This window comes from Sceloporus occidentalis, unplaced genomic scaffold (assembly GCF_023333645.1).
Source record: "Sceloporus occidentalis isolate IW3139 unplaced genomic scaffold, rSceOcc1.0.p SCAF_3, whole genome shotgun sequence".
In the NCBI taxonomy this organism is placed as follows: Eukaryota; Metazoa; Chordata; class Lepidosauria; order Squamata; family Phrynosomatidae; genus Sceloporus; species Sceloporus occidentalis.
Window position 1 is genome coordinate 133,716,736 of NW_028316983.1, and position 13,821 is coordinate 133,730,556.

General features: G+C 38.5%; 1 protein-coding gene and 1 long non-coding RNA gene across 2 annotated transcripts in view; both read right to left on the minus strand.

The window, feature by feature from the left end:
• Positions 1-13,821, minus strand: part of LOC149316829 (thrombomodulin-like) — a 902,913-nt gene that overhangs the window by 754,361 nt on the left and 134,731 nt on the right. The gene's annotated exons all lie outside the window — the stretch shown is intronic.
• Positions 4,752-13,821, minus strand: part of LOC149316835 (uncharacterized) — a 46,085-nt gene continuing 37,015 nt past the window's right edge. Inside the window, exon 5 of the long non-coding RNA XR_016280717.1 lies at positions 4,752-6,261. This is a non-coding gene — a long non-coding RNA (uncharacterized LOC149316835). The remainder of the gene's footprint in view (positions 6,262-13,821) is intronic.

Here is a 13,821-nt window from a genome sequence, read left to right on the forward strand (position 1 = left end):
TGTTTATTAACATATTCAAACTGAAGAAACAATTAGAAGAAAATAATGATGTTTTAATATCAGCACTGACTGTTCATTACAAAGAGCAGTATTTCATATAGCATAAAAGTACATGTTTCTCAATTAAAATGGGAGGAAGATTTCAGTCATATACTTTAAAAGGGTTGCTTTTAGAGTATCAAAGAATATGCACTAAGATAAAGCAACACTACTTCTTCTTCTTCTGAATTTATGGAGTGATCCAATCCTATTCAATGCAAAGATGCAGCAGAATTACCCACCACTATCATTGTGGGTTGTTGAATTAGTATGGCGGCTATGTATCACTTCTTCATTTCTGTGTATAGTGACAGATACCTCATTATATTGTACAGAAATTCTATGTTAAACTAAATGTCTCCTATAGAAGCTTCAGCTGTTAAATATCAACATGCATTCTGTTAATTCAGTGGCAAGCCAGGCCTGTAATAGTGTAAACAGTACACATTTTAATACTAAACACTCTAGGGCATTTTAATACTAAACACTGACCTTAGGGCAGAGATAGCCTGGCCATTATCCCCATTTTTTGCCTGGTCTTGAAATGCTGAAGGCTGTCTTCCTGGGCCACCATTCCCTCAATCCCAAGACACTAAGACTCCCAAAGACAAAAATTTCAATACGTTGTCTTGAGTCTCAGTTTCGGGAGAAAGGTATGATATTAATGCATTAATATTATAATAATTTAATTCTATTTTACTGCATCAATATTGTATGTTTTAATTGTACTGTTTTTTAATATTGTAAGCTGCTTTTTGGGGAAAGGGTGGAATATAAATAAATATAAATATAACTATCACAAACAACAGTAACAGGTGGAAGATTCTGGGAGTCCTTTTTTTAACCTTGAGGTACTCAGCCTTTGTTCACTCACAATTTTGCTACCAATATTACCATTATGACAGATGAACAAACATAGGCGTGGTACACCAACAACAAGTGCCGTCCATAGTAGCGCTGATACTAGGGTTAGGCAACCGCACAGTCCCTACCCCTACTATGTAGTGGCAGCATTACAGTGGTGGCGCGCTGTGTACACGGGTGCCACCATTGTGATGTAAGCACTGTGCAGCATCCGCATGGCACTGCACGTTGCTTACATCGCGAGTGTGCCTATGGCGCACTTGCGACATCACTGCAGCACCACAGAAAGAACCTGGAAATACCAGGTTCTTTTTGCTCTGCAGTGACAGCATGCCTTAGGTGTCTGCACCATCCCTGCAAAGAAAAAACAGGCACCGACAGGCAGACATTTCTCAGTGGTCTATCCTAGGCCATTGTTAACACTCATACCACCCACCTGCACTGAATTAATTCCAATAAGCACTGCTACAGTTTCCCAAGGAAAATATCATTGCCCTGTGCTAAATGTTGTACATCTTTACACCATCACCAAGGTAGAAATGTGGTAGTAAAATCTGGGTGTAGTGATTATTTATTCAATTCCATTTTGAGACAATGTGTTACACAACTCTCTGTTTAAGTTTGTAACCAAGAACACATCCACCTACAGATGTGCAGAACACTGTTAAAACCACACAGATGTTCATTTTAAATATACATTTTTGAACATAGTTTCTTACAGAGCATGGATTTTTACATGCATTGCATCCGAAAGTATTTGTAAATACATTTCATCCTAAAACACGTGTTTTATATGCATTTTGGTACATTTTGAGTGAAGACATTCATTGTGGAATTCAGAGAAATTTGACATCGAACAATAGCTGTTTTCTAATGTTCATGTTGCACTAGGGGTACAGATCAGGTCGGTTCATATTGGACTTTGCAAAGAACAAATTTCATAAGCACCTCTACCTCCAAAGCTCCACTTCAGCTATAAATGATAAGTGCAATTTTGTAGTAGTGGTCAAGTTGTTATAAAAGAAGCTTGCTATTTCATTTATCTCTTCATTTATTAACCTTCCATGGTTTACAAGGAATCTCGATGTTCTCTAGCACATAATTTAAAAACCACTGCTATAAGGATCAGTAGCTTCACTAATGTATGTCATGGAGCTCTGTAAAACAAACAAGACAGCAGGTTAGGAGAGAGGATGTCATTCTGCTTACAGGATTTTTTTTTAAAGTCAGCCTCTGTCAATAAGATCCCTCATGGCTTTATAGAAAACTCATCCTCACCCAGCTGATTATCTACAAGAGATTATCTATCACTTCAAGGCTCACAGCTGGGGGTACGAAAATCTGAGTTTCTGAGCCAGAAAGGACACACCCCTAAACCCATAAAGCAGGGCAGCCACTTGCCAGAGAAAGAATAGAGTTGCAGTTGAGGCTATAAATAACTCACCATGTAAAGGCTTGCATGTTGGGATTAGACTTCCACCCTCCAAGACAATGGGGCCGTTGTGGTTGATGCCGAGATCTGGATCTGTCCCAAAATATTGTGATCACAAGGTAGCTTTGAACCTTTTTCTTTTTCTGAAGTCACAGGTGCTTCATCTGAAAGTCTTTCAGAAAATCCAGATGTATTTTTCCAGCATTTCTAAAATCAAATGTGTGTGAACACTTGGTGGGGGGAGATATGTTGATCAGTTTTCATGACAATACCAACATTTTCTCCTGGAGGATCTCGATGACCTGAATAATAGACTTCATTGCAATCAAACCTCAGTGTTGAAGTCAAAGGCTTCATGGCTGGCATCCATAGTATTTTGTGGGTTTTGCAGGCTATGAGGCTGTATTCTAGAAGAGTTTATTCCTGACGTTTCACCAGCAGCTGTGGTTGGCATCTTCAGAGAAACTTCAATGTTGCCATCAAACTTCAGAGAGCAGTATCAATGCAACCAAAGGTCATGTGATTTTTTTCTTCTCAGAACAGGGAGGGGGATATATTTTTTGGGTATTTTCATCCTCACTCAAAATGCGTTTGACAAATATGGCACAGATATTCCTCATGGTCTGGTAAGAAATGGCAGCAAATGTAGTAAGAGACTTTTAAAATTATATTTCATATCCATAAACTAAGGAGCCCAAATGAGCAAGGATTCCCAATTTTGTTCAACTAGCTAGATGCCTTTTTGAGGGATGGCTGGAACATGAGCAGGATACAAAACGTGTTTTAAGGAAAGAGTCATCTCATCCTTATCATTCCATTTCCTCCTTATTCTATATCCTTCATCATCCATCCCTTATCACTCCCACTCAGGACTATCTCTACCGTTAGGTCAATGGTGGAGGCTGCCTGAATAGATGCTAGAGACTGGGAAGAGTAGTGGTATGTTGGAAAATGGAGCTATCAGGGTCATATCTCATATGTCCTGCACTGCTCACCCCAATGACAGTTTGATTTGTTCAGATGCAGTAGAGGACACTAGGCTGTCACCAATATTGAACTAAGGGCTCAGATTCCTGTCTGGTTGGCTTCTGTGTATGGAAATGGAGGGGGGGGCATCATGTTATCCTTTGTCTCAAGGAGCACAATCTCTTTGACAGGATATGCCTTTCACTGCAGCCTTTTTCCCACTTCAACCGGTCTCTCTCTGATCACCGTGAGCAAGCCCTGAGCTCTCCAACACATTGGCCATGGATGCTCTCCCAGATTTACTGCTCTCCTCACTTACAATTTTCAGTGGCTGCCAAGTCCCAGGGTTTCTTCACTCTGGTCTGCTCAGACTTTTCTATCATTCTGATTGATTGGTCAGCCAATGTGAGCATGGATTTAGTGAACAGATAGTAGACATTTTAAGAATAAAATATAAATAAGATCTCTGATTCTTAGCACCTCAGTATGCAAACTTTACCATGTCGATCCGAAGGAAGAAGCGGGAGATATAAATAAATTATTATTATTATTATTATTATTATTATTATTATTATTATTATGTCATCAACTAGATACTCAGAATTATATTGTTGATACACTAGTCACATGATTCATGGCTTTATTTTCTGCCTCGCCTGCTATCAAAATTCCTAAATATCCTTCCTTTTATCTAAGACCTGTAAATAAGCATGATCCTTCCATGACCCCTGAAAGGTTTAGGAGACACAGAGATTTCTCATGTCTGCTACTTTTATAAGTATCTGTGAGGCCAGAGGGAAGAGTTTTTACAAACTGTTTCAACAGGACTGAAAAGTACCTCTTCTCTTTTGGTGATACAGTATTTCCCAATAGCCAATTTTTTTCTATGAATATATGACTCTTCTGAAATCTGATGAAAGTACTTATGTGAATGCTGTTTGACTGTATCTTTTCTACTATTTTAAATGTTACTTCTTGAAGGGGGGATTATGGATTGCTATGAAAAAGGATAGCAATATTCAGCTGTTCCAACAATATTAACATGTAAACAAAGAGGATTAACTACGTCACACTGTGGCACCATCTGTTATTTATTTATTACAATCTAATAATTATAACATCCTTATAAACTTAATTTAATATCTTATTAGAGTGTTGACCAGGCCTCCAGGAGACCAGGGTTCGATTCCATACTCATCCATGGAAACCCACTAAATGACCTTAATCAAGTCACACTCTCTCGGCCACAAAGGAAAACAATAGCAACCCCCTTTCCACGCAAAGAAGGGGAGATGGGGGAGGATCTGCACCAACTGTGTCAGCTTCTCTTTAAAAGTTGGGAAATTTGTTTAGTTCAAGGGAGCTTACAAGACGCTAGATAACTTGACGATTGTTTGCACCTGTGTACACCAGTAATAACTGAGGAGAACTCCAAGTTTGGGGTGAATAAAGAAGGTTTTATTTAGAAATATGCAAAACTAGTACCAAATACACAATAGTAATCCAGACAGACACACCATTCACAGATAACCAAAATGAAAGTGTGGAAACTGAATACCAAAGTTTGAGTGGTGATAACAGGTGATAATTACCTGTCCTGGAGAAAGTAGAATGTGGCTCAAACTGGGATCTGAGGGTGACACAGTTAATACATGGATCACAGGCTGGGGATCAGCTCTGTGCACAAGGAGGCTAGGTTTGGAACTGATACTTACATCTGGGATCCTAGCCTTAAAGAGTGTGCTATCTTGCAACAAAGACCTGATGACCCCTCAGCTTTGGAGTTGAAAAAACATGGATTGGATTAGAACAATCTCAGGGTGGATAAATAGGGATGTTGGCTGGAAACATAGCAAGGCGTAGGTAGGAAGCATTGACTTCCTTCCTTCAGTGCAATGAGACCTCCTTTGTCTCTTGATGCAAGAGGACAGGCAAAGAGCCTGGGGGAGGAAAAAGTGATCAACACACCCATTCAGCATTTGTTGTGGTATTACTTGGGTCATTCCACATGTCTTCAGGTCTCCATGCCATTCCCATGAGAAATTCACCTGGTGTTCCAAAGGTCATCTTAAGAACATGCCTGGCCCCAGATATAAAAATTTGGAGACCCAAAAATATAATGTTGAGTATGCAGGGTATATTCACACCTTTCCCTGAATAAAATCATATGATAGAGTCATCTTAGGCTGTCATTGCTTGAAGGCACACAACAATAACAACAAGGATTATTATTTATTAGATCATACTCTAGCTTTCTCCCTAAAAATGCAGCTTAAGAATCATGGAGTTGGAAGAGATTACAAGGGCCATCCAGTCCAACCCACTTATCTGCAAGTCCAATGTACATCTGGATATGTCTTTTTGGGGGGTATTGCATAGGTTGGTATTCTTTTCCTCCCTCCACATTGATCAAAGGCCCCAGAGAGTCACTGTTTTATGCTGATAGCCTCACCAGCCATTGTGGACTGGTAGAAAACAGGCAGGATCCCTATGACCCCATAGTGCAGAACGATTTCATAATCTGTTGAAGACCTAGATGAATTTCAGCTGATGATGTTATCGGCCTGTGTCTTTATTTATTACTTCTACTTCCTGTTACTGATCCATAAGAAGACCTTTTTTCTTATCTCATGACTGCTTTGAGACAATCTGAGATTTCTTGTCACTCAAAGAATCAGACAACAAGGTGTATACTTCAGATGTAAGGAATGGCAAGATGGCTTAGAGCAAATGTGTATACCTTCTAAAAACAATGTTGCAGCAGATCTTCCAATATTAGCTTGCTCAGTCAAATTTGTATAATGGCATATGGGTGCAACAATAATTATGAAGCAAGACTTCTTGGTTTCAGATAATGGATACGTTTGTCAGGAGCCAGTGTAGTTTGGTGTTTGAGTGCTGGGTTTGGTTCTGGGGAGTCAGGTTCTTTTCTTTTCTTTTCTTCTCTTTTCTTCTCTTTTCTTTTATTTGTTTATTTAATATTCACATAAAAAGGAAAAACAAAGAAGAAGTGGCTTTTTTAAAAGAGAAACAATAATTCATTGTCAAAATAGTGCTACTTTCTATCAATAAAAAAAGAGAGAAAGGAAAGGCAATTAGAATCAAGAATCATTACCATTCATACTGTATGGTACAAATAACTGATTTTAGGATTTACATATATTTACTTCTTCTTTTTGACCATGGGGTCAGCTAAAATATTTTCCCCAAAATTTTAATAATAATAATAATAATAATAATAATAATAAAATTTTATTTCTATACCACTATTCCAGCGATTTTAGGTGATGTTTTGTCAGATGAATATTCCTTATTTACAAATTTTCTTTATTTACAAATGAAATGAAAGGGAACTGAATTTCAGCAAAATTGTCCATATCCTTCTCCCCTGTCAGACACTCTCATCCTAAAATATAGGGCCTAAATATCCTAAAGGCACCAGATCCCTGATCATGGAAGCTAAGTAGAGTCAGCCCTGGTTAGTACTTGGATGGGGGACTGCCAACAAATGCCAGGTGCTATAGGCTGTATTTCAAAAGAAGAATTACTCCTAAGTATTCCTTGTCTAAGAAAATCCTATGAAATTCATGTGGCCACCATAAGTTGACAGGGGACATGAAGGTATACATACACTTTCTAAACGGAAGCAATGGCAGGCCTCCTTTGAATAATTATTGGCTAGGAAACCCTGTGATAAAGGTAACACATCAGAGTCAACCTGAAGGCATATAACAACAGCAAATACATCATAGCAGACATCATCTTAGGGCAGCCATTCCCTTGAGAGAAAAGCACAAGATTAGGAAATGGCAGTGCATCTGCCATGGATTCTCTTCCCCCCCATCATTGCTCTGTCCTGAGTTTTTGAGGTTGTAGTCCTTGGCTTGTTTGCCTACAAATAAACACCCTCAAATTCAGTGGGATATATTTCTATGTTGTCATCATATGTATTATTGCACTGCTACTAACCAATGGGTTAATTAGTTAAAATGATGCAGCCCCTGAAATGACTCCTTATTATGTCCCATCCATTTGTATTATGAAGCTATGAAATGGAAAGGAGTGGTGAGACTAGACTCATTTATCAACATTTGCCCCCCAAAAAGCCGCACTCAGACAGGTCTGCCATAGATTCCTGTTATTAAGGACTGGAATGTTTTTCTATGGACCAATCTTGATTACATTGACCTTCTGCATGCCTTTGTTTAATTCAAAAGTCAGGAATTTCTCAATTGTGCTGAGTACTGTACTCAAGTGCTTGATCACAGCCTCTTACTGCAATTCTTGGCCATGAAACTATTTTATTTCCTAAAAGAGAATGAGGACATAGCATCATACCATAAGGAAATTTGGGGAGATAATTTCTGACAAGTTTGTTTGTTTTGCAAAAGGAAAGGTATAAATGTACTCTTCAAAATGGTAAAGGAAACACCTCCATTTTACCTACAGTGTGATCTATTTACTGAGACATCCAAGAAATATCAGGTTCTGTAGGCTCTGTTTCAAAGGTCAACAATGGCAAACTACCTTTGAGTTTCCCTTGCCTAAGAAAACTCAGTGAAATCCATGGGGCCATTATAAACCAACAGGAGATTTGAAAGAACAGACGCATGTAGACACATGCGATAGCAATGGTAATGAACCGTCTGAGAATAACCAGCCATGCTGCACTCAAAGCATAGACGAACAGGGCAGGTAAAACACGTCTCTAGGGGACATTGGCCTAACACTGTTTATCCCAACTAGGACTGCATCCTCACTGCTGAAATAATCCACCACTTTAAGTGTCATAGCTCAATTAATTAATCTCTGGTTAATGTTGTTGTTTTGTTTTGTTTTAAAACAGATTAATTCAATTTTATTCATTAAAATCTCTCTGTAACATGCAGTACCATACTTATTTGAAGGGTGATAGAAATTTGCCTCATCAGGGTAAGAGAGGCCTGTTACAGACTGCCAAAATAAAGCTGCTTCGGGTCTCTTTGGAGGTATGTTATTTAAATGATGCATGGGTCCTAAGAATCTGGAGGTTGCGCCAAAGCCACACTCCATTCCTAAGCACTGGAATGCAGCTTTGGTGCAGCTTCCAGATTCTTAGGATGCATGCATTATTTAAACAGCATACCTCCAAAGAGACCCGAAGCAGCTTTATTTTGGCAATCTGTAACAGGCCAGAGTAAGGATAAGGGTCAAGAGTAAAGGTCTGAAGAGCAGAGAGCTTTTAGGTTTTGCTGAAAGGCCTACAGCAAGTTTTGGTTGTGGAACTAAGACCAGGCTATTTAAACTTCACATCTTTTGACTGCTGGAGCAATACTAGCCCTACTTCTGTACAGTGGCATCCTAATGAGAGGAGTGGAGGTGGTCTGTCCCAGTGCACAAATAAGGAGGTGCAATATTGGTTCCTCTCTCTCTCTCGCACCCTCACTGGGGGACCAGAAAAGAGAAGCAGATATCAGCTACCAGGAACACAATCTGAGGAGGAGATACTCCCAATCTGCATCAAGTCAAGCCTGTATCCTCTCCCTCCTCTTGGACTTGCCTTGAGTAAGGCAGAAAAGAAGGAAGAGATGGGGATGGGACAATGGTAGATGCCACTTACTTTTGCAAATGATATCATGCATTCTCAAAGAAGTAGCCCTGACTGGTTTGTTCACTTTTATTAATAACACAGGCCACTTTCCATCTGGTTGGAAACTTTCCATTATTGTTCCCATTTATTTAAAAAAAAGGCAACAAAGGGGACCCCAAAACTATAGGCCCATAAGCCTTATTGATATTGTGGCAAAAATGTGTACAAAACACCTACTAGGCAAAATTGAGAATTGGATTGTTGATAAAGATTTGCTAGTGGAAGAACAAGCGGGATTTAGACCAGGTAGATCCACTATGGATAACTGTTTTATTCTGCACCATCTTATCACTAAGTACATGTCTGAAGGAAAACAATTTATTATCTCAGAGCAGCGTTCGACACAATCAACAGAGATATTCTTTGGTCCAAATTGGCAGAAATGAATATGGAGGCAAGACTCCTTTTTCTGCTTAAAGCTCTCCATTCAGATACCTGTTCAAGCATGCGTACTGGTGCCAGCGGTGCACTGTCCAAACAAGTTAATGTGTTTAGAGGAGGAAGACAGGGATGTATTTTGGCGCCTACTCTATTTAATCTATATATTAATGACATTCCTGGTTTTCTTTCTTCTACATCAGCTCATACTCCTAAGATAGGCAATATGTATCTCAACTTTTTGCTTTATGCCGATGATATGGTCCTAACTGCTCATATGCAAGTGGGTTTAAGACCACTATTGCAGACCCTACCCACTTATTGTTCTCTTAATTCTTTAGTCATCAACAAAAAAGTCTAAGGTGATGGTATTTGGGGGAAAGTGCAGAAAATACAACTGGTTCCTGGAAGGTGAACGGATCGAGCAAGTCAATTCATATTTGTACCTAGGGCTACTTTTCTCAAATACAGGGAAATGGACAAACCACTTTGGAAGAAATAAACAGTGAGCTATTGTGAATTCTGGTGTGCTCTATAAGCTGATTAGTTACAACCATCCTTCCAGTGTATCCCCTATCCTAGAAGTTTATAAAGCCAAAATCTTGCCCATTTTATCTTATGGTGCAGAAGTATGGGGCCAATTGAAATCTCCACCTTTGGAGAAGGCACAGAGTTGCTTCTTAAGGAGGATCATTGGAACTGACAAGAACACCCCAGCCCAAGCAATGAGAGCAGAACATGGGATCTATTCAATACAAGGCCAGATATGGATAAAAGCACTTAACTACTGGCTAAACATCTCCAAAATGGATTCTAGAAGATTCCCTAGAGTCTGCCTAGAGGAACAACTGGCTATTGGGTGCCCTAATTTTTGGGTTTGTCAGCTATCCCTGGTACTGTTCCAATTAGGCTTTTCTCCTTCTTACTTTCTTTCAGCTGGGCATGCAGTTCAGGAATCCTTAAAACAAAGGATATGGGACATCAGCACACAATCAGACATAGCCTTGTTAGCTGGTTGTAAATCTCTTAGCTGGTTAGCTAAAAATAAAATTGTATTTGGCCTAGAAAATTATCTTGAGTTGCATTTAACACAGAGCCAGAGAACAGCCTTCGCCAGAGCTAGATTCAAACAATTGAACTCAATGATAAGAACAGGACGGTTTCAAAAAATACCTTATTATGAAAGATTATGTATCTGCATAGCCCCAGCTATTGAGGATATTCCACATATCCTGTATGATAAGGAGAGATCACACTTTTTACAACCATTCTTGGATAGAATGACTTACTGGGACCTTTCAGCTAAATTGTCTTATCTTTTCTCTGGAGAGAGCATACATATAGTGCGATGTGTAGCTAAATTTGTAGTTAATGCTGCTCGCTTGAGAGATCAATTTATTATACAAAATGCAGTTTTGTGTCACAGCAATGAGTTCATTTAAACACTTTCATTGTTATCTCCCACTCTGTTTTAGCTAGTCTTATTTTAGACTATTTTATTTTGTATCCCATTTTATTAAATTTGCATTTAGTTAGCCTGTGTCCGTTTTAACTCCCTTTTTGAGTTTTAAGTGTGATCTTTGTATATATACGGATATTTTGATATTTCTTATCTTGAATTTTATATGTTGTATTTTGTAACTGTATTTAGTATTCTATTGATATGGTCAGCTGACTAATCAATAAACTTGTTGTTGTTGCTAGTCTGTTCCTTCAGGAAGAGAAAGGAAATGGGAGAGGGGGAAAGGAAATCTAGCCCTTTTAAGACTGATGTATATTTTAACATGGAGCCTTATCACATGAGAAAACAAAGTGGAAACTGAACCAGGGAGTAGCAATTTTCTCCATGCCTTTCCCCAGGACTTCACAGCACTTCAGTTCTCTTCTGGGGGAAATGGTTGTAAAAATGTATCTTTTGTCAAATTGATTTTTCCAGCTAGATTGCAAAAGTGAATTGATACACACACACACACACACACACACACACACACACACACACACACACAGACATATATATATATATATATATATATATATATATATATATATATATATAAATTTGTTTTATTATTTTAATAACTATCTGTTTTAATATTGTAACAATTTAATTCCTTTTTAATGTACTTTTTTCTATGTTTTTAATTGTACTGTTTTTTGATGTTGTGAAGCCTCTCTGAGTCCCACTTCTGGGGAAAGAGCAGGATAATAATAATAATAATAATAATAATAATAATAATAATAATAATAATAATAATAATATCCACAAAATCTCAGTTAGTCTTAAAGGGGATTCTTCTCCCCCTGTGCTTCTTCTTTTTCCTTTGCATTTGTCCTCAAATGTAAGTTATAATTTTCCTTCTTTAATGTGTTTCCTTTTCTGCAGAATGGTCAGTCCAGTGGAGATTTTCCAGAATTTGGGTGGACAGTGTCAATGACTCATATTGTAAGGTTCCCATCTGTCCAAATTGGCCAAAAGTGTTTTTGTTATTATTTTTATTGAATTAAATTCAGATTCTAGATGTTGTAACCTTTGCCCGTTAGGATCATAAATTGGCCCAGATTCTAAGGTTTCAGTTTTTAAAAAACAAGTATCTAGGCTATCTGGAAGCAGAGACAGGCTTGAAAGGGGCTTTTACTACAAAGAGCAGAGCTGATTTTGCTGCTGTTGTTTTTACTTGCTGTAAGCATATCAACACAGAGAGCAAAGACATAGTGGGTAAATGCTTGTACTACAGCCATTCACTCAAAACCACAAGGTTGTGAGTTCAAGACCAGCAAAAGGGCCCAAGCTCGACTCAGGCTTGCATCCTTCCGAGGTCGCTAAAATGAGTACCCAGACTGTTGGGGGCAAATTAGCTTACTTGCTAATTAGCTTACTTGCTGTTCACCGCTATGATCTTTGGAATAGCGGTATATAAATAAAACAAATTATTATTATTATTATTGTATTTTCCTCATAGCTGATGCTGCAGCCTTTTTCAAAAGCTCACGGCGAACGAGTCTCAAAGAGAAACGACAACGCTGAAAGAACCGCAACTCGGAAACATCACCCAAGGAGACTTTCCGCTGTGCTTTCTGCAACCGGACCTGTTTATCCCGGATTGGCCTTTTTAGTCACCAACGCACTTGTACAAAGTGCGGGATGAGTCCTTCCTGAATCTTCGTTCACAAAGCAAAGCCAGAGATTGTTTTTTTCCTCATAGCTGAACTGGATGCTCACAGATGGAAAGGAGATGAGAGAACACCTACTAGAATACAGATTCTCAGCTGTTAGACCTCGATCCCCAAGGTGGGGCATGAGAGTTATTCAAGGAGGGCACCAGTGGCAATCCACCTCCCTGCCACTTCATTGGATCTCGCTTGATCCTCAGACACTGATTAGCTCACCCGCCAGAGAGGGAAGGTACTCCACCCACTTGGGATTGAAATGAGGAGAAAGTAGGATAGAAAGATGAACCCAACAATTTTAGGAAGTGAAGTGGAGGCTGCATTCAAAGCACTTGTGAGAAATAAATCACCAGGAACAAACGACATACCAAAAAAGCTGTTCCAAGCCACAAAGACAGAATCCACTCAAATTATAAGATCTGCCAACAAATAGAGAAAACAAGCCAATGGCCTAAGGATTGGAAATGTTCAAGACACATTCTAATTCCCAGGAAACAGGACACCAGGGATTGCAGTTCCCATTGGACTGTTGGATTAACCTTCCATGCAAGCAAAGTGATGTTAAGAATTTTACAACAAAGACTTTCACTGTACATGGAGCAGATATCCAAGCTGGGTTCAGAAAAGGAAGAGGCATACTGTGGATAATATGTTTTTTTCTCCAAAAAATACATAAATGTATTTTAATATATTAAATGTATTAATCCATTACTTTTTTCTTTCTCTACTGAAATATTTATTTTAATGTTTATTCTTTTATTAATTAATTGATTAGTTTTTACTGGCATAATTACATATATATACATATGTGTGTGTATATCAAAAGATTTTTGTCACATTTCTATTATGGCCATTATTGTTTCATTTCATGATTATTATGGGAAATAATTTAAGAGAGTGTTAATGATCTGCATTAGGTGTCAAATATGCTAGGTACATCACTGCTTCTGTACAACTGAGCTTCCTATTGAATCTTGTCTGTTCCTGGCTCCAAAGATGTGTGTGTGCGCACGCACACGCACATGCATGCACACACGCATAAAGACAGAGAATCCGATCATGAATTAATGAATTAGCATTTCTCCTACTGTGGATGTAGGGAGAAGAAGATGAGGTGTGGAAAAGGACAAATCAGCAAGAGTTTGAGGAATGAGCAAAACCAGTGAGGAAAAAAACCCTGGAAAATATAGTTGCTATATTGGCCAGTTGGCTGGGTTCTTGAATTCTAGCCATTCTACCTTTACATCATTAGTGTCTTGGATTTATTTAATTAAACAAGAAAGGAAAAGTATACTTGCACTACACAATTGTATTAGTTTCATGCTAGTTTAATTGCTGTGTCCTG